Here is a 25,295-nt window from a genome sequence, read left to right as displayed (position 1 = left end):
AGACATACATCAAGTGTTCTCAAATCCTTAAAGACTCAATCCGATAAGATAACTTCAAAGGGAAAACTCAATCCATTACAAGAGAGTAGAGGGGGAGAAACACCATAAGATACAACTATGATAGCAAAGCTCACGATACATCAAGATCGTGCCACCTCAAGAACACGAGAGAGAGAGAGAGAGAGAGATCAAACACATAGCTACTGGTACATACCCTCAGCCCCGAGGGTGAACTACTCCCTCCTCGTCATGGAGAGCGCCGGGATGATGAAGATGGCCACCGGAGAGGGATTCCCCCCTCCTTCAGGGTACCGGAACGAGTCTAGATTGGTTTTCGGTGGCTACAGAGGCTTGCGGAGGCGGAACTCCCGATCTAGGTAATGTTCTGGAGGTTTCTGTATATATAAGAGGTTTTGGCACCAAGAACAAGTCAGGGGGCGCACCCAGGGGGGTGGGCGCGCCTCCCACCCTCGTGGGCAGCCCGGGACTCTTCTGGCCCAACTCTTTTACTCGATGGCCTTCTTCTGGTCCAAAAATAAGCTCCGTAAAGTTTCAGGTCAATTGGACTCCGTTTGGTTTTCCTTTTGTGCGATACTCAAAAACAAGGAAAAAATAGAAACTGGCACTGGGCTCTAGGTTAATAGGTTAGTCCCAAAAATCATATAAAATAGCATATAAAACATCCTAGAAGGATAATATAATAGCATGAATACTTCATAAATTATAGATACGTTGGAGACGTATCGTCATCCCCAAGCTTAATTCCTGCTCGTCCTCGAGTAGGTAAATGACAAAAGAAATAATTTATGAAGTGTGAATGCTAGCAGGTGCACAAGTTTGATCTGTGATAATTTCAATCACATTTTCTAGCATCATTATATGTCATAACAGTAGCTCATATCATAAAGCTTCTCATGATCAAGTAACAAGCTATTCACATGTTAAAGTATATATCATAAACTTTCTTGAAAACTAACAAACAGTTCTCAGTCATCAAACAATTGCAATTCATCTTATTTTCAGGAAGGGTCTATGTAAGAGCTTTGATTCAGAAATCCCACATGCTCAACTATCATATAGTCTTCCATGATTGCTACCACTCAAAGCATATTTTTAGAACAAATAGCATCCATCGGACACAGAGAAAGATAGGGGCTTAATGTTTCGCCTCCCAACTTATTTATCATATAGATAATTGTCAACAATAATAATTCATGATCAAATATATTTGAATGGCCATATATGCTTAGATCTTTCTCCACCACATGATCCTTGCCAACTAAAAAGTAGGTTGGAATGAGAAGGAATACTACTGACCCTTGCATAAAAGTAAAAGATAGGCCCTTCGTAGAGGGAAGCAGAGATTTGCAGAGGTGCCAGAGCTCGAAGCTAAAATAGAGATGAAAATAATTTTGATAGGTATGCTTTCATTGTCAACATAACGACCAAGAGTTCCCAATATCTTCCGTACTAGATACACTATAGGCAGTTCCCAAACAGAAAGGTAAAGATTTTACTCCCCCTCCACCAACAATCACACTCCACGGCTTGTCCGAAACAACGGGTGCCGTCCAACTATCAACAATCCTGGGGGAGTTTGTTTAAATTATTTGCGAATTTGTTTTTGATCTTTTGATCATAGGACTGGGCATCCCAGTTACCAGCCATTTTCTCGTGAATGATGAGCGGCGTCCACTCATCGTGAGAATAACCCACCTAGCATGGAAGATACTGACAGCCCCTAGTCGCTACATGAGCGATTCGGGCATACAAAATAGATTATTATTTGAAGGTTTAGAGTTTGGCACATGCAAATTTACTTGGAACGGCAGGTAAATACCGCATATAGGTTGATATGATGGACACTCATGGAATAAACTTGGTTCAAGGAATTTGGATGCACAAGCAGTATTCATGCTTAGTACAGATATTTTGGCTAGCAAAGGATTCTAAATAGCAAGCACCACATGTTAGAGGATCCATAACAATATAACTTCTATACAAATATACCCAATCATAACTCATTATGTTATCTTGCTTGTCCAACTTCAACTAATTTGCTCAGGTTTGAAAATAATTAATGGGGCTCACAATCATAGAAGATGTCCAAGATAGTATATTTATAAGTGAAATCTCTCTTCCTTCAGTATTCTTTCATGAAGTGTTCAAGTGACCAATACAATGTTTGCTAACCTTCAATAAATTTACCACCTCTACTTCTTATATGTGAAGGCATTACTCCCCATGGGAAAGGCATATGAAACATATATATTTCAGATTTATGACATTCAACCATTTACTCATAGGATATAAGTGAAGCACGCGAGTAAATGACAAACTACTCCAAAAAGATATAAGTGAAGATCAATGAGTAGTTAAATAATTATGTAGCTATGTGAAGACTCTCTCTCATTTAAGAATTTCAGATCTTGGGATATTATTCAAACAGAAACTAAAACAAAATAAAACGACATTTCAAGGATAGCACTCATCATGTGAAGAAGCAAAAACTTAGGCTCAACCGATACTAACCGATAATTGTTGAAGAAGAAAGGTGGGATGCCTACCGGGGCATCCCCAAGCTTAGATGCTTGAGACTTCTTGAAATATTATCTTGGGGTGCCTTGGGCATCCCCAAGCTTGAGCTTTTGTGTCTCCTTAATTCCTCTCATATCACGGTTTCCTAAATCTCGAAAGCTTCATCCACACCAAACTCAACAAGAACTCGTGAGATAAGTTAGTATAAACCAATGCAAAAACCTTATCATTTTCTACTGTAAAAATCACTAAAATTATTATTCAACATTGCATACTAAATGCCTCTGCATATTTAATACTCCTACCCTCAAATAGAATCACTAAACAAGCAAACATATGCAAACATAACAACAATCTGCCAAAACAGTACAGTCTGTAAAGAATGCAAGATTTATCATACTTCCCTAACTCCAAACATTATGAAATTCTACAACACTGTAGAAAATTTATCAGAGCTTATTATGCAAAAAGTTTCAACATTTTGTCATATTCTGGCTTTCTAGGGAATTTTTGCAACAGCGATAAACTTTCTGTTTTGAAACAGCAACATGTATACTTACAAAATAAGCATGGTAAAGGCTATCCTTGACATTTTTATTGAAAATAAAGATGCAACACATTATTCTAAATAACAGCAAGCAAATCCTAGCAAAATAAAATGACGCTCCAAGCAAAACACATATCATGTGGTGAATAAAAATGTAGCTCCAAGTAAAGTTACCGATGAACGAAGACGAAAGAGGGGATGCCATCCGGGGCATCCCCAAGCTTAGGCTTTTGGTGGTCCTTGAATATTACCTTGGGGTGCCTTGGGCATCCCCAAGCTTAGGCTCTTGCCACTCCTTATTCCATAGTCCATCGAATCTTTACCCAAAACTTGAAAACTTCACAACACAAAACTTAACAGAAAACTCATAAGCTCCGTTAGTATAAGAAAATAAATCACTGTAGCGACCCGACCTCAGACGGTCAAGTCTCTGTGCATAAGTGTCATCCCTGGATCGGTAATGCTGACACACACAGTACTTGAATGGATTTATAACAGAGTAGCAATCACACACTTATTACATCGAATGTCTCAAGAGAGAACTTATTACAATAAATATGGCTTACGGCCATCTAAATAAGATAACAGCGGAAGGCTTTGGAAGATAAAGTGAGTCCATCAACTCCAACGGCATAGCTGAGTGCACGACAAATGACCTAGCGCACCTTACTCCTCGTCTAAAAAGTCCGCAACATGATACGTTGCAGCCCGAAAACGGGTCAGCACATGGAATATGCTGGCAATATAACACAGTAGAGCAATGAACAGATAAATGCTATCACTATATGCAACTATGGCTGGTGGAGGCTCTATGGTTATATTGTTTTGCGAAAAGCCAATTTTCCCTACAACAAAGGAATATGTTTTATTTAACTATCATGGTAGTTGAAACATTGAGAATGGTACCCCCATCTCAATCCCAATTAAAAAGTAATTATCAACCCAACAAATTAATTTAGAGTGATGAGATCAATCCAATAATTCAAGTACCAGATACTCAAGTCGTCCATAACCGGGGACACAGCTAACCATGATTAGTTTGTACACTCTGCAGAGGTTTGCGCACTTTTCCCCACAAGACTCGATCTCCCCCATTGGATTTCTCGCACTACATGGTATTTGAGAAACGGATGACCGAGACACAACCTTTCAGAAACATTAACTCTAACCCTGGGTAGACAGTACCAACCTACATCCCCTACATCTGCTAGCCTACCATTGGAAGAGGTCATGCATCTTAATCAACTATGCTAGAGCCCATAATAGCTTGTGGCTGCACATGGAAGTTTCTAGCATGAATAATCTTATGATCCCTTTGAGCCTGGGTGGCGGACCATAGGAGGATCACACGGTATAACCCCGAGATCTCCTAGGACAATGCTGATATAACCCCAGGTGCCCAAAACCATCAATCCACCTAGATGTGTGTTAAAGTTGCCACCTTAAGTTGAACCATTAATTAACAAACTCACATCTGTCATGGATACACTCAAACCCAATCCACGTCTACGAGCATAGCATAGCAATATATAAGCATAACGTAGAAGTAACTCCCAAGGGTTTGATAATAAAACAGGTAATAGGTTCTACCTCATCACCTACTTCCCAATACCCACAAGTTATGCACATCCTAATCATGTAGTGCTTGAGGATTGTAACTAATGCATAAAAACTGGGTATGAAGAGAGTATGATCAATGTGTTACTTGCCTTGCTGACGATCCGCAAAACCTAGTGACTCGTAGTAGCACGCTTCGCACTCCGGGAATTCTATCACAAACAAACAATAGCATACATAAGCACTCAAGCAAAGATGCACGGGTAAAAATCAAATAAGAAGATCTAACCAGAAAGTTCAACTGAAGAACTCCGGTTTGCAAAAAGAATCAAATCAAACGGAGCAACGAAACTCAATCCATGAAAGAAACAAGATTCGTTTACTAATCTGGACTAAAGTCAATTTTTATAGTACCAAAATCTTGTTCAAGTTGGTTAAACAGAAAGAGGGCTTCAAGGCAAAGATCTAGGTGCTTGTTTCACCTGATTTGGGTAAATGAGCGAAAAGATAAACTAAAACGAAGATCAGGGCAGAAACCGTGAACGAAAATAATCGCGGAAAAACCCTGGAAAATAAAACGAGACGAACAGGCTAATGAACGAACGTTCGCTGTCTGCGGCTAACTGAAGAACAGCGTTCGTTAAAACGAACGTAGGGACGAACGTCCGCTAAATAAATAAACCGACGAAAAACCGAACGAACCGATCTAAAAAAACGAAACTAGGGTTTTAAAAAACCGAGGTTTTTACCTTAAACCCCAAAAAAACCGGCGAATGGATTGGATCGGGACCAGCGGCTCCGGCGGCGGTGGCGGCGCGGGGCGCTGCGGCGGCGAGTGGCGCGGCGGCGGCTGCCGTGGGCTGCGGCGGCTGCTGCTGCTGGAGGCGGGGCAAGGCAGGGTTGAGGGCGGCGGCGGGGTGCGGTTATAAAGGGGAGGGGAGGGGGGCGACTCGGCTTGGGGCGGGGGCAACCCGGACGGCGACGGCGTCCCGGACTCTGGCAGAGTCCGGCTCGGGCACGGGCGCGTGCGCGAGGGTGGCGGTGGGCGGCATGGGCTTGGCCCGGCTCGGCTGGGCCGACGGCCCAGTCGGGCGCTGACTTTTTTTTTTTTGTTAAAAAAAACAGATTTCGCCGAAGAAAATCCTAGAAAATAAAATAAAAAGCTAAAAATGCCAAAACAAAATTTCACCATCTAAATAAAATATTTAGAACAGGATGAACATTTTCTTGGACCTAAAAAATGCAGTTTTAAAAAATGCATATTTTTCTAATTCAAATAAAATTGCAATAAAATTCAAATAACATTGTTTATTGGATTTTAATATTTTCCTCCAATATTCCTTTTATTTTGGAGAAGTCATATTATCTCCTCTCATATATTTTAATATGAAATATTTTCGGAGAGAAAAATTATTAAAACCAAAGTGATCCCTGTTTCAATATTTGAGAAAATTCAAATATGAAAAACATGACATCCCCAACTCTCTCCGTGGGTCCTTGAGTTGCTTAGAATTGCGAGGATCGCAAAGCAATAAAATATGATATGCATGAATGACCTATGTATAACATTCCAAATTGAAAATTTGGGATGTTACAATCACCACTTAGGTACCGATGTGAACTCATTCTAAATTCATATTGGTGTAATATCTACTGTATTCCAACTTATCTATGGTTCATACCCTCCAATACTACTCATAGATTCATCAAAATAAGCAAACAACACAATGAAAACAGAATCTGTCAAAAACAGAACAGTCTGTAGTAATCTGTATCAAACGTATACTTATGGGACTCCAAAAATTCTGAAATAAATTGGTGGACCTGAGGAATTTCTCTATTCATCATCTGCAAAAAGAATCAACCTAAAATCACTCTCCAGTAAACAATGGCAGCTAATCTCGTGAGCGCTAAAGTTTCTATTTTTTACAGCAAGATTGCAAAAGACTTCACCCAAGTCTTCCCAAAGGTTCTACTTGGCACAAACACTAATTAAAACATAAAACCACATATAAACAGAGGCTAGATGAATTATTCATTACTAAACAGGAGCAAAAAGCAAAGAACAAAAATAAAATTGGGTTGCCTCCCAACAAGCGCCAACGTTTAACGCCCCTAGCTATGCATGATGATTTCAATGATGCTCACATAGAAGATAAGAATTGAAACATAAAGAGAGCATCATGAAGAATATGACTAGCACATTTAAGTCTAACCCACTTCCTACGCATAGGGATTTTGTGAGCAAACAACTTATGGGAACATGAAACAACTAGCATAGGAAGGTAAAACAAGCAAATCTTCAAAATTTTCAACACATAGAGAGGAAACTTGATATTATTGCAATATGTAGAAGCATATGAGCCTCTCTCATAATAATTTTGAGTAGCATCATGAATGAATTCAACCATATAACCAGCACATCAAGCATTCTTTTCATGACCTACTTGAATAGAAATTTTACTACTCTCCACATAAGCAAAATTCTTCTCATGAATAATTGTGGGAGCAAACTCAACAAAAAATTATCATGTGAGGCATAATCCAATTGAAAACTAAAATCATGATGACAAGTTTCATGGTTATCATTATTCTTAATAGCATACAAGTCATCACAATAATCATCATAGATAGCAACTTTATTTTCATAATCAATTGGAACCTCTTCTGAAATAGTGGATTCATCACTAAATAAAGTCATGACCTCTCCAAATCCACCTTCATCAATATAATAATCATAAATAGGAGGAATGATATCATCATAATAAACTTGCTCATCAAAACTTGGGGGACAAAACATATCATCTTCATCAAACATAGCTTCCCCAAGCTTGTGGCTTTGCATATCATTAGCATCATGGATATTCAAGGAATTCATACTAACAACATGGCAATCATGCTCATCATTCACATATTTTATGCCAAGCATTCTATGTAATTATTCTTCTAGTACTTGAGCACAATTTCCCTTCCCATCATTTTCACGAAAGACATTAAAAAGATGAAGCATATGAGGCACTCTCAATTCCAATTTTTTTTGTAGTTTTCTTTTATAAACTGAAGTAGTGATAAAACAAGAAACTAAAAGATTCGATTGCAAGATCTAAAGATATACCTTCAAGCACTCACCTCCCCGGCAACGGCGCCAGAAAAGAGCTTGATGTCTACTACACAACCTTCTTCTTGTAGACGTTGTTGGGCCTCCAAGTGCAGAGGTTTGTAGGACAGTAGCAAATTTCCCTCAAGTGGATGACCTAAGGTTTATCAATCCGTGGGCGGCGTAGGATGAAGATGGTCTCTCTCAAACAACCCTGCAACCAAATAACAAAGAGTCTCTTGTGTCCCCAACACACCCAATACAATGGTAAATTGTATAGGTGCACTAGTTCGGCAAAGAGATGGTGATACAAGTGCAATATGGATGGTAGATATGAGTATTTGTAATATGAAAGTATAAAAACAACAAGGTAAAAAGTAATAAAAGTGAGCGTAAATGGTATTGCAATGCTAGGAAACAAGGCCTAGGGTTCATACTTTCACTAGTGCAAGTTCTCTCAACAATAATAACATAATTGGATCATATAACTATCCCTCAACTTGCAACAAAGAGTCACTCCAAAGTCACTAATAGCGGAGAACAAACGAAGAGATTATTGTAGGGTACGTAACCACCTCAAAGTTATTCTTTCCAATCGATCTGTTCAAGAGTCCGTAGTAAAATAACACGAAGCTATTCTTTCCGTTCGATCTATCATAGAGTTCGTACTAGAATAACACCTTAAGACACAAATCAACCAAAACCCTAATGTCACCTAGATACTCCAATGTCACCTCAAGTATTCGTGGGTATGATTATACGATATGCATCACACAATCTCAGATTCATCTATTCAAACCAGCACAAAGTACTTCAAAGAGTGCCCCAAAGTTTCTACCGGAGAGTCAAGACGAAAACGTGTGCCAACCCCTATGCATAAGTTCAATGTTACGGAACCCGCAAGTTGATCACCAAAACATACATCAAGTAGATCACGTGAATATCCCATTGTCACCACAAATAAGCACATGCAAGACATACATCAAGTGTTCTCAAATCCTTAAAGACTCAATCTGATAAGATAACTTCAAAGGGAAAACTCAATCCATTACAAGAGAGTAGAGGGGGAGAAACATCATAAAATCCAACTATAATAGCAAAGCTCGCGATACATCAAGATCGTGCCACCTCAAGAACACGAGAGAGAGAGAGAGATCAAACACATAGCTACTGGTACATACCCTCAGCCCCGAGGGTGAACTACTCCCTCCTCATCATGGAGAGCGCCGGATGATGAAGATGGCCACCGGAGAGGGATTCCCCCCTTCGGCAGGGTGCCTGAACGGGTCTAGATTGGTTTTCGGTGGCTACAGAGGCTTGCGGCAGCGGAACTCCCGATCTAGGTTATGTTCTGGAGGTTTCTGTATATATAAGAGGTTTTGGCGTCGAGAACAAGTCAGGGGGGGGGGTCTTCGGGCTGTCCACGAGGTAGGGGGGCGCGCCCAGGGGGTGGGCGTGCCTCCCACCCTCGTGGGCAGCCCGGGACACTTCTGGCCCAACTCTGTTACTCCATGGCCTTCTTCTGGTCCAAAAATAAGCTCCGTCAAGTTTCAGGTCAATTGGACTCCGTTTGGTTTTCCTTTTCTGCGATACTCAAAAACAAGGAAAAAACTGAAACTGGCACTGGGCTCTAGGTTAATAGGTTAGTCCCAAAAATCATATAAAATAGCATATAAATGCATATAAAACATCCTAGAAGGATAATTTAATAGCATGAATGTCGGTGTCAAAACCGGCGGATCTCGGGTAGGGGGTCCCGAACTATGCGTCTAGGATTGATGGTAACAGGAGACTGGGGACACAATGTTTACCCAGGTTCGGGCCCTCTCTATGGAGGTAATACCCTACTTCCTGCTTGATTGATCTTGATGAATATGAGTGTTACAAGAGTTGATCTACCACGAGATCGTAATGGCTAAACCCTAGAAGTCTAGCCTATGAGTATATGGTAATGAATCTGTCCTATCCGGACTATGCTCTCCGGTTTATATAGACACCGGAGAGATCTAGGTTTACATGAGGTCGGTTACATAGCAGGGAATCTTCATAATAGGTCGCCTAGCTTGCCTTCCACACAAAGTAGAGTCCAATCCGGACACGGGTATTGTCTTCGGCCTTCGTATCTTCACAGCCCATCAGTCCGGCCCATGGATAATAGGCCGGACGCCCGAGGTCCCCTTAGTCCAGGACTCCCTCAGTAGCCCCTGAACCTGGCTTCAATGACGAGGAGTCCGGCGCGCAGATTGTCTTCGACATTGCAAGGCGGGTTCCCCTTCTTCCAAACTCCAAGATAGTCTTCGGACGCGATGATTGTATTCAGACCTGTTACACACCATGCACAACCGCAGAGAGAATATATATATTTTACACGAGTTCCATCTGCTAACAGCTTTCTGCATTACATCTGTTCGGTCATAATTTCGAACCGTTTGTCCCACGTTTCAAGACGCGGTCGCTATTGGCACGTCTTGTCGAAGCAGAGATCGTGTCCCCTTATTGCGGGATTCTCATCAATGCGGGCATGGGTAACCAACCGTGCCGTTTGCACAGCCTTTGGGAATAGGCGAACCTTAAGGTGAGCGAGGAGGCGTTTAATGTTTGCTGCCTTTATAAGAGGATAAGGATCCCCTCTTCCTCTTCTCACGCTTTCTCTCCGTCTCCACCTTCCCGATTTCGAGCTCCAGCGCCCAAGTTTTCATCTCCTTTCCACTCAAGCAACCATGTCCGGATCCGGTGGTCAGGGCAAGTGGATGGTCTCCTCCGTCAAGGAGGAGGACATTGCTGAGCTCCAGGCGGCCGGATATTTGGCGAAGGGAATTGCCCACCGCTTGCCGGCCAAGGGACAAATCGTCCCCACGCCGGAGCCCAACGAGAGGGTAGTATTCCTTCCTCATTTCTTCCGCGGGCTTGGGTTTCCACTCCACCCTTTTGTCCGCGGGCTAATGTATTACTACGGGGTAGATTTCCATGATCCGTCCCCGAATTCCTTCCTCAATATCTCGGCGTTTATCGTCGTGTGCGAGGCCTTCCTTCGCATCCAACCCCACTTTGGGCTGTGGCTCAAAGTCTTCAACCTGAAGCCGAAGGTGGTGGATGGCCAGCACGCGGAGTGCGGAGGGGCAATGGTGAGTAAATTGTCCAACGTCTCCTGGCCCAAAGGCACCTTTGTGGATATGGTAAAGGAGTGGCAGAAGCAGTGGTTCTACATCACAGAACCACGCGGCACCACCTGGGCCGCAGCTGCCGAATTCCGCTCCGGCGCTCCTATTCGACTCACCTCTTGGGCCGAGAAGAGTCCAGACTAGTGTTCCCCTGACGAGCTGATAGCGCTGCAGACGCGTGTTCAGAGCATGGTAACCAAGAGCGTCAAGCTCGTTGATGTGATCCAGGTGATGTTAGTTCGCCGGATCCTTCCGTGCCAGCACCGAAGCCGCCCGCTGTGGGAGTTCAATCCGAAGAAGCACCAGACCCTGGTGAGGCTCTTCGAGACTACACATGAAGGCACATGGAAATTGCTCTTCAAGGGCAATGAGAAACCACCGGCCACGGATTCAGACCGTGCTCACGATTGTGCACACCCCGCCAGCAAGGTATGTTATTTCGACCGTATCCTCAACCTAATTGTTTCGAGGATGATGTCTAAGCTTTTGTTATTGCTCTTTTAGGACTGGATGGAGAGGGCGAAGCGGATCCAGTGTCCGGCTCCGCTGCCTGAAGAAACAGTCATCCCGCGTCTGGCGAAGATGATGGTGCCGGCGCCATATAAGGCGCCGGAGAAGAAGGCCAAGAAGAAGGCAAAGGGATCCAAGAGTGGCCTCCGCCGCAAGGGTACTTCGGACGTGGCGTCCGAAGACGACGAAACTCATTCCTCTGTCCCTGAGGACAATGATGGAGAAGAGGAGGAGGAGGAAGAAAACAATCCTCCCCCTGAGGAGAGGAAGAAGAAGAGGGCGGCTCCGACGCATCTGGAGGCGGGGACGCCCAAAAAGGGGAAGGGCGTTCCGGCGGTTAACACCGCGTGGGACGTCGACAGTAGTCCGGAACGACGCCCCTGCACTAAGCCCCAGGCCGCATCGTAAGTGATATGGCTTATTTATGCGCACATCCAACCCTTTCTCTCCATTATCTTGATGTAGTTAACTGTACCATTGCAGTCTGGTCCGCGACCTAATCCAGCGATCCTCGTCTGGAAGTTCGTTGGCTCCGTCGGAGATGGCGAGCCAGTCACCACCGCCTGCTTATTCCCCCTGGGGCCGGGGACGACACTGAAGTGCTGTCCCGGAGGGCCGATCCGAACCGGGGGGGAGGAGCCCAGGACGCTGTCCGGTAGGCGCCACGAGGCGAAGCCTCCGCTGCCGGACACATGGAGGAGACGATCCCCATGGGGACTGGTGAAGAGGGCCACACCCAGCTTGGCCCTCAGCCGAATACGATTCCGGAGACCCATATGGCTCCGGAGTCGGGCGGTCAGCCCTCTCCGAGGGGGGGGGTGCGCCACCTCCGCCGGTGGTCCCTGTCCATCCAGGGGCGACGGATAACCTGATGGAGGCGCTACGAGGAGCCTCCGTTATGGACGAGCACTGTGTTCTTATGAGCGCGGTGATCGAGAAGGTTCAGTCTGCCAAGAGTGGACTGGACGAAGCCTGCAGCAACCTGTTGACAGGTTTCGAGGTAAGTGGAAAAAACCCCTATAGTCAGTAGCCCCTGAGACACTGTCCGGTGCTCGGTAAGAGGAACCGGACAAAGGATCAATCCTCTAGTGTAGGAGACTAACGTGATATGTGTGCATGAGCAGGCGTCGCTGTTGGCCGCGACCTCACATGCCGCCGAAGTCTCTGAACTGAAGCAGAGGCTGGAGCGGACCGAGAATGAGCTCGGCGAGGTTAGAGTGCGGCTGCAGGAGAAGCAAGGTAAGTAACGTCTTGCTGTGTGTTCGGAGAGCGGAGACGCTGTGTATTGACTGTAATGTCGAAATGTATGCAGGGGCCGCGACCGAGGTCGAGGCCCTGAGGAAGGCCCTGGGCGAGGCCGAGGAGAAGGCTGTCCAGCAGCAAGCCGTCCGTAAGAAGCGTCATTCTCCAAGGTCTCAAGGCCCGTGTCAAGGAAATCCAGCAGGAGCTCCAAGATGCAGTGAAAAAATGTGAGACATTGGAGAATGATGCGTCGGCTCAGGTGGCCAAACTCACCAAGGCTCGTCAGGGCGCGGTAACCGCGCGAAATGAGGCCCAGGCCGTCATCCAGGAGATCCAGGAGGCCAGGAAGATCACGGCGGGTAAGGCTTTTAAGATGCAAAGCAAGTATGCAGAGAGGCAGTACCTTTTACTAACCCGGGTTCGGAGTTCCCCAGGAGCTTTTGCGGATCTACCACGCAGCGTATCAGATGCTGCAGCATTTTGCCGAGCCGAAGGAGGAGGTTCTACGGAGAAGCTATTCTGGTCGCAGTATGCGACGCCAGAGCATCCTGTGTCCTTCATCGATCAGCTGAAGCAGCTGGTGGAGCTGCACAGGTGGCCAAACTAGCCATGAAGGATTTGACAATCCGGCTATGGCCAGCCGAAGCTATACCCGGCAGCTACTTCGGACTTGTGAGGCAGCTAGTGGAAGCCTGTCCGTGGCTGGACGTCGTCAAGCGCTCTGCATGTATTGAAGGCGCCCGTATGGCCTTCGCTCGCTGCAAGATGTGGTGGGCGAAGATGAACACTGTTGAAGTGGCCAGCGGGCCGCCGGAGGGCAAGGAGCACCGCACACCCGAGAAATATTTTGCGGATGTCATAGAAGGGTCTCGACTTGTGGCAGCTCAATGTTCGCAGGACGTTATTTTCGAATGAATACATTCGTGTTGTCCTTTGCCTTGTATTATAAAGACAAAGCTTTGTTTTGTAATGTAATTTCGTTATGCTTTAAATTGTTTCCTCCTGTGCGGCCGTGTTATATGCAATCTGAAGGTTGGCCAGTCGTCGGCTTCTGCCCTCACGTAACTAGTACGGAGGTGTTCGGGATGGGATCTAAACAATCTTGATCCAATTATATGGTCCTTGAAGGAGTTGTTTAGCGCAACGAACAAGGCAATCAGACTATACGGCTTAAACACCCTCACTTAGCCATAGGAGTTTTATAATTAAGCAAGTGCGCAGCCCCTGGTCCAAGCCAGGGTGCTGTCAGCATCTGATCGGGAAGTGCCGATCCTTCGCGTGACGCGGAAAAAATCTCCAATGATTTTGTAACCCTGGAACAGCTGACCGGCTCTCGCCGTATCATCACAGTCAGTTTTCGGCTTTCTCTACTGAGGTGCTCATCCGGTCAAGGCCAGGGCACAATCGCAGTAGTTCTCCCTTTACTACCCTAGCCGATAGAGCAGAACGTAGGATAGCAAGCACAAGAGCCGGGCAACCCAATTATTGACCAAAGACATGATTTGGAGCCAATGCATATAATGCTAAATTCGGGGTGCCGAACTTATATATAAGAAGTGTCCGGACTTTGCTACCGTATTGCGGGGTGATAAGCAGCCCCTCGCGAATATGAAACGTACAAAAGAGTACCGATGTAGCTAATAAGCAGATCAAAATGAAATGGAGTAGGGGGCAAAGACCACAAAAACTGGGCCGCACATCATTTTTATTATAGCTGAATGGATACGTCGAGGCGTATCTTATACAAATAGTGCAATAAGCACCCGGACTATTTATCATGCCGGGATCAAGAGGGAGCAGTGTGCGGGTCCTGGGAAATAAGTAAAAATACCGTCAAGAAGAACGTATGGAGGTTACCCTGCACACCTATGCTGCATGCTCCCTCTGTATGCCGATCCTTCGAAGGGGCTGGTGATCAGGCTCCCGGGAAAAGGAACCTGAAACAGAAAGGAAAAAGTGTGTCCGGGGTCGGTCTAGCCGAACTGTAGATCCCGGGTTAGCTCGTGCCTCCGTCGATGTCCATGGAATTTCGAGTGCGTAATTATGTACGCGTGGTACGCATGCCACTACTTCATTGGGACTGGGACGAAGGCCAAATTGCTAGTCGAGCTCTTGATGAGCCTTGCTGTCCTGCTGCAGTGTAGTTTGGAACTTCTTGATGGTGTCCAGGGGCTCGGCAGCCGCACTATGGTGCTGGTTGAGAAGGCCGCTCTGTACCTCTGCTGCTAGGGCGGCGGTGTGCTCTTCTGTTCGGAGGGAGCGTTCCGTGTTGCCATTGACTGTTATGACGCCGCGTGGGCCGGGCATCTTGAGCTTGAGATAAGCGTAGTGTGGCACTGCGTTGAATCTAGCAAACGCTGTTCGTCCGAGCAGTGCGTGGTAGCCACTGCGGAATGGGACGATGTCAAAGATTAGCTCCTCGCTTCGGAAATTGACTGGAGAACCGAAGACCACTTCCAGCGTGATTGAGCCCGTACAGCGGGCCTCGACGCCTGGTATGACTCCTTTGAAGGTAGTCTGTGTTGGTTTGATTCGTGAGGGGTCAACGCCCATCTTCAGCACCGTGTCTTGATAGAGCAGGTTGAGGCTGCTACCACCGTCCACCAGGACTCGTGTTAGGTGAAACCCGTCAATAATTGGGTCCAGGACTAGTGCGGCTGAACCACCGTGGCGGATGCTAGTTGGGTGGTCTCATCGATCGAAGGTGATCGGGAATGACGACCACAGATTGAACTTTGGGGCAACTGGTTCTACCGCATAGACATCCCTGAGTGCTCGCTTGCGCTCCCTTTTGGGGACGTGTGTAGCGTATATCATGTTCACCGTGTTGACTTGAGGGGGAAATTTCTTCTGCCCTCCAGTGTTCGGCTATCGGGGCTCTTCGTCCTCGTCCTCACTTTGTGATCCCTTTTCTTTGTTTTCGGCATTTAGCTTGACAGCCTTCTTGAAAACCCAACAATCCCTGTTGGTATGATTGGCTTGCTTATCCGGGATGCCATGTATTTGGCACGGACGGTCGAGTATGCGGTCCAGGCTGGAAGGTCCTTCATTGTTTCTTTTGTAGGGCTTCTTCCGTTGGCCGGACTTGGAGCCACTGAATCCGGCGTTGACTGTGGTGTCATCGGTGTTGTTATCATTGCTTTGGTGTTTGTGCCTATTGCGCCGGAGCTTGCCAGTGCTATTCTTGGCCTCAGAGGGGCCTGTCTCGATGGCTGTGTTGTCACTACGGGCCAGCCAACTGTCCTCTCCCGCGCAAAAGCGGGTCATGAGTGCCGTGAGGGCTGCCATGGACTTCGGCTTTTCTTGGCCGAGGTGGCGTGCTAGCCATTCGTCAAGGATGCTGTGTTTGAAGGCTGATAAGGCCTTGGTGTCCGGACAGTCAACGATCTGGTTCTTTTTGGTTAGGAACCTAGTCCAGAATTTTCTGGCTGATTCTCCAGGTTGTTGAACTATGTGGCTTAAGTCATCGGCGTCTGGTGGCCGGACATAAGTTCCTTGGAAGTTGTCCAGGAAAGCTTCCTCCAAGTCCTCCCAGCCGCCGATAGAATTTTTAGGCAAGCTGTTAAGCCAGTGCCAAGCTGGCCCTTTGAGCTTTAGTGGGAGGTATTTAATGGCGTGGAGGTCGTCTCCTTGAGCCATATGTATATGGAGAATGAAATCCTCAATCCATACTGCGGGATCGGTTGTGCCGTCGTATGATTCGATGTTGACGGGCTTGAACCCCTCGGGGAATTCATGGTCTAGTACTTCATCTGTGAAGTAGAGAGGGTGTGCGGCGCCTCTATATCGGGCCGCGTCGTGGCGTAGCTCTGATGGAGTCCGTCTGCGGTGTTCGGCCCGGGCGTGGTTAGATTTATCACATCCGAATAGGTAGCCTTGCTCGTGCCTCGAAGCACACCCTCGCGATCCGTAGATCGATCTTGTGTGTCCTGTTCTATCGTCCAGGATTTGCCGGAGGTCGTGTGTGTGACCCCGAACTCTTCCGTCTCTATTTCGACGGATTTGAGCGACGAGGCTTAGAACGGCGTTTGGGGCGCCGACTCTTGGACTGCGTCTCAGAGGGTTTGTTCTTATCCGGCTCTTCTTTGTCGTCGCCAGATCCTTTGGGTGTATCAACCATGTACACGTCGTATGAGGAGGTGGCTGTCCAACGTCCGGTGAATGGCAGGTCTTGGCCTTGCTCCATATCGGCATCGTCATCCATACCGTCGATGTCTTCGGAGCCATAGTCAAGCACGTCGGTTAAGTCGTCGAAGTGGCTATGAAGTGGGTGGCGGGTGGGAAGCAAAATTCCTCATCATCCGTCTCTAGCTTGACCCGAACATAGTTCGGCTGTGAGTCCTCCTCCAAGGATAACTTCTTTAAATAATTTAGTATGTCACCAAAAGGTGAGTGCTGGAAGAAGTCTGCGGCACCGAATTCGAAAATCGACAACCGATCCAGCTCGGTGTCCTCGGGCGCGTTTGATCTGGGACGTGTAGCCGAAAACGAGTCCAGAGCTCCATTGGCGCAAATATTGTAGGATGTCGAGTCCGTGTGCGCTCCAATGCCGTGGACTTTGTGGCCTCGGAGGGCACGATCTGCTTTGGTTCTGAGGCCATTGCAGCAACAGGATCCATCTCCTGAGTGTGATCCGATGACAGAATTAAGTCATGTTCATCGGAGAGAGGGGGAGCGACTGCCGCAGTCTCGAATCCATCAAAGATCAAGTCTCCACGGGTATCCGCGGTGCAGTTCAAGCTTCCTGATCTGACCTGATGGCCAGGGGCGTGACTATCGACCTGCTCCAGATGGCCAAACGAGTTGGCCCGCAGTACGAAGCCGCCAAATACGAAGATCTGTCTGGGGAGGAAGGTTTGTCCTTGGACCACGTCATTACTGACGATCGAAGGGGCCATCGAGTCCTTTGCCGACGACACAGCGGAACTCTCAATGAAAGCACCAATGTCGGTGTCAAAACCGGCGGATCTCGGGTAGGGGGTCCCGAACTGTGCATCTAGGATCGATGGTAACAGGAGACGGGGGACACAATGTTTACCCAGGTTCGGGCCCTCTCTATGGAGGTAATACCCTACTTCCTGCTTGATTGATCTTGATGAATATGAGTGTTACAAGAGTTGATCTACAACAAGATCGTAATGGCTAAACCCTAGAAGTCTAGCCTATGAGTATATGGTAATGAATCTGTCCTATCCGGACTATGCGCTCCGGTTTATATAGACAACGGAGAGATCTAGGGTTACATGAGGTCGGTTACATAGGAGGGAATGTTCATAATAGGTCGCCTAGCTTGCCGTCCACGCCAAGTAGAGTCCAATCCGGACACGGGTATTGTCTTCGGCCTTCGTATCTTCACAGCCCATCAGTCCGGCCCATGGATAACAGGCCGGACGCCCGAGGACCCCTTAGTCCAGGACTCCCTCAATGAATACTTCATAAATTATAGATACGTTGGAGACGTATCAGCATCCCCAAGCTTAATTCCTGCTCGTCCTCGAGTAGGTAAATGATAAAAGAAATATTTATGAAGTGTGAATGCTAGCAGGTGCACAAGTTTGATCAATGATAATTTCAATCACCTTTTCTAGCATCATTATATGTCATAACAGTAGCTCATATCATGAAGCTTCTCATGATCAAGTAACAAGCTATTCACATGTTAAAGTGTAGATCATAAACTTTCTTGAAAACTAACAAATAGTTCTCAGTCATCAAACAATTGAAATTCATCTTATTTTCAGGAAGGGTCTATGTAAGAGCTTTGATTTAGAAATCCCACATACTCAACTATCATATAGTCTTCCATGATTGCTACCACTCAAAGCATATTTTTAGAACAAATAGAATCCATCGAACACAGAGAAAGATAGGGGCTTAATGTTTCGCCTCCCAACTTATTTATCCTATAGATAATTGTCAACAGTAATAATTCATGATCAAATATATTCGAATGGCCATATATGCATAGATCTTTCTCCACCACATGATGCTTGCCAACTAAAAAGTAGGTTGGAATGAGAAGGAATACTACTTACTCTTGCATAAAAGTAAAAGATAGGCCCTTCGCAGAGGGAAGCAGGGATTTGCAGAGGTGCCAGAGCTCGAAGCTAAAACAGAGATGAAAATAATTTTGAGAGGTATGCTTTCATTGTCAACATAGCGACCAAGAGTTCCCAATATCTTCCATACTAGATACATTATAGGCAGTTCCCAAACAGAAAGGTAAAGATTTTACTCCCCCTCCACCAACAATCACACTCCACGGCTTGTCCGAAACAACGGGTGCCGTCCAACTATCAATAATCCTGGGGGAGTTTGTTTAAATTATTTGCGAATTTGTTTTTGATCTTTTGATCATAGGACTTGGCATCCCAGTTACCAGCCATTTTCTCGTGAATGATGAGCGGAGTCCACTCATCATGAGAATAACCCACCTAGCATGGAAGATACTAACAACCCCTAGTCACTACATGAGCGATTCAGGCATACAAAACAGATTAATATTTGAAGGTTTGGAGTTTGGCACATGCAAATTTACTTGGAACAGCAGGTAAATACCGCATATAGGTAGATATGGTGGACACTCATGGAATAAACTTGGTTCAAGGAATTTGGATGCACAAGCAGTATTCCTGCTTAGTACAGATATTTTGGCTAGCGAAGAATTCTAAATAGCAAGCACCACATGTTAGAGGATCCATAACAATATAACTTCTATACAAGTATACCCAAGCATAACTCATTATGTTGTCTTCCTTGTCCAACTTCAACTAATTGGCTCAGATTTGAAAATAATTAATGGGGATCACAATCATAGAAGACGTCCAAGATAGTATATTTATATGTGAAATCTCTCTTCCTTCAATATTCTTTCATGAATTGTTCAAGTGACCAATACAATGTTTGTGTGACACCCAAAATTTTATTTGACTTTTTCAAACTCTTATTTGGTTTGAGGGAGGTGATTTAAATTTTTTCTCCTAAAGAACTCTCCCTCCCAAATAAAGTTTTTTTTATGACAAGTGTTTTGTTTTGGATTCACCCCAAGACTTGATTTTGGTCTTGGAGGTTCTTACTTTTTATTTGGACTCAAACCAAAATGCTTTTCACTTGAAAAAAATGTCTTTTGAAAATTTCTTTGAAAATGCCCTATGGCTTTTGGAATGATCCTTTTCCACTTTCAAAAATCTCTCTTGCCATGACCTAAGTGTAAATCCACTCTCATAAGCCTTTCCTCATCTTTGGATCATGATGTACTTCAAATCCAGCTAGTTGAACCTCTCCATATATTTATTTCTATTTATTTCTTATCAAAAACAATTTCTGCCTTATATCTTGATCCTTGGAGGTTTACAAAGGAGCTACTCTTTCTGCTTTGAATTTTGCCTCCAAACCAATTCCCCTAGCTAGTCCTTTGAACCCTCAACCAAGATCCATGAAGATCCACTGGTCTTCAGTTCAAAATTTTCAAACTATACTTGCTGCAAGTTTGGACCAGATTTGCCAAATTTGATGAAATTCATTCAAATCCTTCTCCCAAAAATCTGAGAAAAACCAGGCAACCTCTGGGTGCATTGAGAGGTCACCTCACCAAGTCCCAGCTCCAGGAAAAAAATTCTGCTTGCCAAATCATTTCATCGAACACCTGCTGGACACTGTTCTTATAAGGTTCAGTCAAATTCAGTTAACAGTGTCTGAAACCACTGTCGTTTCTTCAGTGTCTGTTGTCGATCTCGCCAGTGCCCCGGCATCACCGTGTTTCCTGTCCCCTCCCCCTTGCCCTCTGCACCGCATGAGCGCCTGGAAGGTTGCGGGCGTCGGCGACGAGCTGGAGGAGGTGCGCCGCCCCGTGATCGACGCCAGCGGCGGCTTTGCGGCCGCCAGAGAGAGGCGCAGCGTAGACGGCGCCGCCCAGCGCCGCCCAAGCCACCGGAGGCCGCCGCGTGGTCTTCCACTCCCCAGTGCGCACTGCCACCCTTGTCGTGAACCGCTGGGCGCGGAGCGCGCTCTCTGCCGCCGTCGTGCCCGTACGGCCACCCCGCCGTGGACCTGCGCCATTATGCCAAGACCGACCAAGTTTAGCAGTGGAACGACACCAGTACACCTCACTGATGCTGCCTGGCCACCTAAGCTCCCTGCCAATCCACTGCCTCGCCGTAATTGCTCGCCGGAGCAACCCCGTTCACGGTCACCCCCTCGAGCCGCCTATAAATAGAGGCCCCGAGCTCCACCTCAAACTCACACCACCTCTTCACACCTCCAACACCACGCCTAGCCACTGGAAGAGCCTCGAGGGAGCCTTCTTCCTCGACTCCGGCCGCCGCGACCCGCCACGGGATCTTGCTCGATTCACTCCCGTGCGTGCACCTCTGCCTCTCATCTCTTGCCAGCAGCTCTCTAGTGCATCCATCCTTCTGACCCGCGCTTCAATTCGGAGTTTGCAGCACACCACCGGAGTTCCCCACCATCGCCCGAGCCACCGTCCGCCGGAGAAAGTGTCGCTGTCGATGCGGTGCTCCCCGACGACCAAGTCCACCACCCACCGACGCGGAAGGACACGCTGAACCTCTTGGTACACTCCGATCTCCCTGACTCGCCGTGGTTCGACGCCGGCGACCACCGCAGCCTTCGGGCGCCGGCGAGGTTTTCAAACCTGACATGTGGACCCCCCACGTCAGCCTCTCTTTCTCTCCCCGCGAATCGTTTTCTGTTGGCGCCTTCGGTCAAAGTACGTTTTCTCTGTGGGCTTGCACGTTTCTCTTCGAACCGTTTTCTGTTTTCTTAGTTAAGTCCCTGGATCTTTTCTGTTTCATCACAGATTAGTCCCTGGACTAAAACCCTTATAACTTTTTAATAAAAAGTGATTTTTGAGTGATTCTTTTTCTGACAGTCTTATATTTTTGTCTAGTTTTTTATAGGATTTATTTGGAAATTTTTTGAGACAACTTTTATGCACGCGTTGGTATTCACGTTAGTATGCATTTTCGCTATACCGTAGGTTCCGGAAGAGGTGACGGAGCCGCGAACTTTGCCGAGCTAGACTCCGACTTCTCTGAACCAGGCAAGCATGTTTGAACCTTTGATATGATAGGTGTTTTGCATGTTTGCGTGAAAGGTTGTGCATGACATATGAGCATCGGTGAGTATCTCGTTGCATGTGAGGCAACAACCCGTGTGTTCCGAAGTTACTATGATCCCTGATGAGAGATGGCCTAGTCATGTGGTGACATGAAGGGCAGTAAGGTGGTACTGTTGTAGCATGCCAGCCTTACGTCATCCGATAAATCCCGACGTTAACGTGGACAGAGTCACGTTATCGTTCTTCCCCCTTCCGTGCTACCACATGTTTTCTGCCAGAATGCGGTTTAGTAAGTTGGTAACCTCTTTCCGTGTACACGCCAAATAGAGGGGCCGGGATGAGGGTTCCATGGCCCTGGATTAAAGCCAGTCATCCGGTCAGGGGGCATGGGTGTTTCCGGTTGGGACCGAGAGGGGGGCACCCCTTAGAGCGTGCGTATAGAAATTTGATCCCATGCTACGCGAGGTTGTAGCCTCCCCGTCTCAAGGTTTTCTTGAACGTTGCCGAGGGTGATTCCTGGCTTCGGAATGTTGAATGGGTGTGTACTGGTTAGATGTGTTTCTTCCAAAACACCGTAAACGGAACTCTTCCCCGTGACTACTGAAATCCGTTGGCTGTGGTTAAAGTGCAAACTCTGCAGAGTCAAATCCTTCCGAGTCATTTATTTTCTGTTATAAGCCCTTTATGTGGTGTCGCCCCGACGCCCGACTGCGGCATTGTTGTTCCTGCATTTTCCTCTCGAGGAGTCATTCAGACCCTCGTTTGGCACCCAGTATTTATTTTGGGATTTCGGGAGGACTACCGCCCGACTTCTCTTTTATCTCCCATGCATTATTATCTCTATGTCTGAGTGCACTTGTTAATCTGTTCATATGCATCATGTTTACATTTGTTATATCTTATGTCCGAACTGTCTTGCAAGTACTTTCATAGTACTCACCTCACTTGTTGATTTGGCCAGATGTTGACGAAGGCGATCTCATGGATGAAGAGTTTGATAGTGAGTCCGACGCCTAGAGGAATCCCAGTCAGTCCCGTGCGATCCTGGATATTGGTCACTTGTATTATATACGCTTCCGCCACCCGCAATAAGTCTCCTCGAGCCTCACTCCGACGCTCGAAGAGTTGTTAGTTGTCAGGAGTCTTGTCACCCACTTCGCGGTGATTTTTCCACCACCGTCGTTATCGTGAGTTAGTAGTTAAGCCACCTTATCCGCCGTTATGCTTTATCGGCGTGCATGTAATAAATTGTTGAGCAGTCTCCGCTCAACTTTGTATTATATTCAATACTCCTAGTATTTTTCTTCTGTGACCAAGATATTGTCTACCAGTGAAAAGAAATTCTTCTTTACTGGTCCGTAAAAGGGATTGGTCTCTCAATAAATATTTTTATTGAAAATCCGGTCGTGACAGTTTGCTAACCTTCAATAAATTTACCACATCTAATTCTTATATGTGAAGGCATTACTCCCCATGGGAAAGGCATATGAAACATATATAATTTCAGATTTATGACATTCAACCATTTACTCATAGGATATAAGTGAAGCACACGAGTAAATGACAAACTACTCCAAAAAGATATAAGTGAAGATCAATGAGTAGTTAAATAATTATGTAGCTATGTGAAGACTCTCTCTCATTTAAGAATTTCAGATCTTGGGATATTATTCAAACATCAAGCAAAACAAAATAAAACGACATTTCAAGGATAGCACTCATCATGTGAAGAAGCAAAAACTTAGGCTCAATCGATACTAACCAATAATTGTTGAAGAAGAAAGGTGGGATGCCTACCGGGGCATCCCCAAGCTTAGATGCTTGAGACTTCTTGAAATATTGTCTTGGGGTGCCTTGGGCATCCCCAAGCTTGAGCTTTTGTGTCTCCTTAATTCCTTTCATATCACGGTTTCCTAAATCTCGAAAGCTTCATCCACACCAAACTCAACAAGAACTCGTGAGATAAGTTAGTATAAACCAATGCAAAAACCTTATCATTTTCTACTGTAACAAATCACTAAAATTATTATTCAACATTGCATACTAAATGCCTCTGCATATTTAATACTCCTATCCTCAAATAGAATCACTAAACAAGCAAACATATGCAAACAATGCAAACATAACAGCAATCTGCACTACTGGAATCAGGGATTTTGCCGTCTGCCAGTTCTTTGCCGTCCGCTAGCAGACGGCAAAGAAGGTCTTTGCCATCAGCTACCAAAAAGCAGACGACAAACAACTGGCAGACGGCAAAGAAGGTCTTTGCCATCTGTCACTTCTTTGCCATCTGCTGGCTGACGGCAAAGAGAGAGAGGTGGCCCCCACTAACGAGCCGATTAGAAAAAACTTAACGGCCCCCTCTTTGCCGTCTGCTAGCAGACGACAAAGATAAAAAAAGCGGACGGCAAAGGCTTGGCCGACGGCAAAGGCTAACTAACCTAACCTAACTAACGGCCGATCGAGCCCCCCCGCCCGTTACTCCTCTCTGTTTCTCTTCCTCTCTCCTCCCCGACGCCACGCCACCAGATCCACCCACCGCCACCCCCGCCGCCCGGCGCCGCCCCCGTCCCCGCTTGCCCCGTCGCCCCACCACCCCGCCGCCCCCACCCCACCCGCCGATGCCCCGTCTCTCCACCATCCCGGCGCCCCGGCGCGCCACCACGTCACCGGCCCACCCGCCCCACTGCCCCGACCGTCCCATTGCCCCGGCGCGCCACCACGTCGCCGGCCCACCCGCCCCACTGCCCCGACCGTCCCATTGCTCTGGTGAGTTTTTTTTTCTGTTTTTCATCTTTTTGCTGTTTAATTGTTAGTGATAGATTTAGTGCTAGATATGTGTTATATAGTGTTAGTGTTAGAAGAAAAGAAGAAAAGAAGTAGAAGAAAAAAGAATATGTAGAAGAAAAGAACAAGAAGAAAAGAAGTAGAAGAAGTAGAAGAAGAAGAAAAGAAGAAAAGAAAAGAAGTAGAAAAAGATGAAAAAAGAAGAAGAAGAAAAGAAGTAGAAGAAGAAGAAAGGAAGAAAAGAAAAGAAGTAGAAAAAAGATGAAAAAAGAAGAAGAAGAAGAAGAAAAGAAGTAGAAGAAGAAGAAAAGAAGAAACGAAAAGAAGTAGAAAAAAGATGAAAGAAGAAGAAGAAGAAATGAAAGAAGAAGAAGAAGAGAAAGAAAGAAGAAGAAGGATAGAGGGAAACACCCCGACCCCCTGACCCCGATACCACACCCCGACACCCCGACCCCCTGACCCCGACACCCCGACCCCGACACCACACCTCGACACCCCGACCCCGACACCACACCCCGACACCCCGACCCCCTAACCCCGGCACCCCAACCCCAACACCACACCCCGACAACCCGACCCCGACACGACACCCCGACCCCGACACCCCGACACCGACACCACACCCCGACACCCCGACCCCGACACGACACCCCGACCCCCTGACCCCTGACCCCGACACCCCGACCCCGACACCAGACCCCGACACCCCGACCCCGACACGACACCCCGACCCCGAAACAGCACCCCAACCCCGACACGGCACCCCGACACCGACAC

Source organism: Triticum aestivum, chromosome 1D (assembly GCF_018294505.1).
Source record: "Triticum aestivum cultivar Chinese Spring chromosome 1D, IWGSC CS RefSeq v2.1, whole genome shotgun sequence".
In the NCBI taxonomy this organism is placed as follows: domain Eukaryota; kingdom Viridiplantae; phylum Streptophyta; class Magnoliopsida; order Poales; family Poaceae; genus Triticum; species Triticum aestivum.
The sequence above is the reverse complement of the archived record's forward strand: the minus strand, read 5'-3'. Positions refer to the sequence as shown.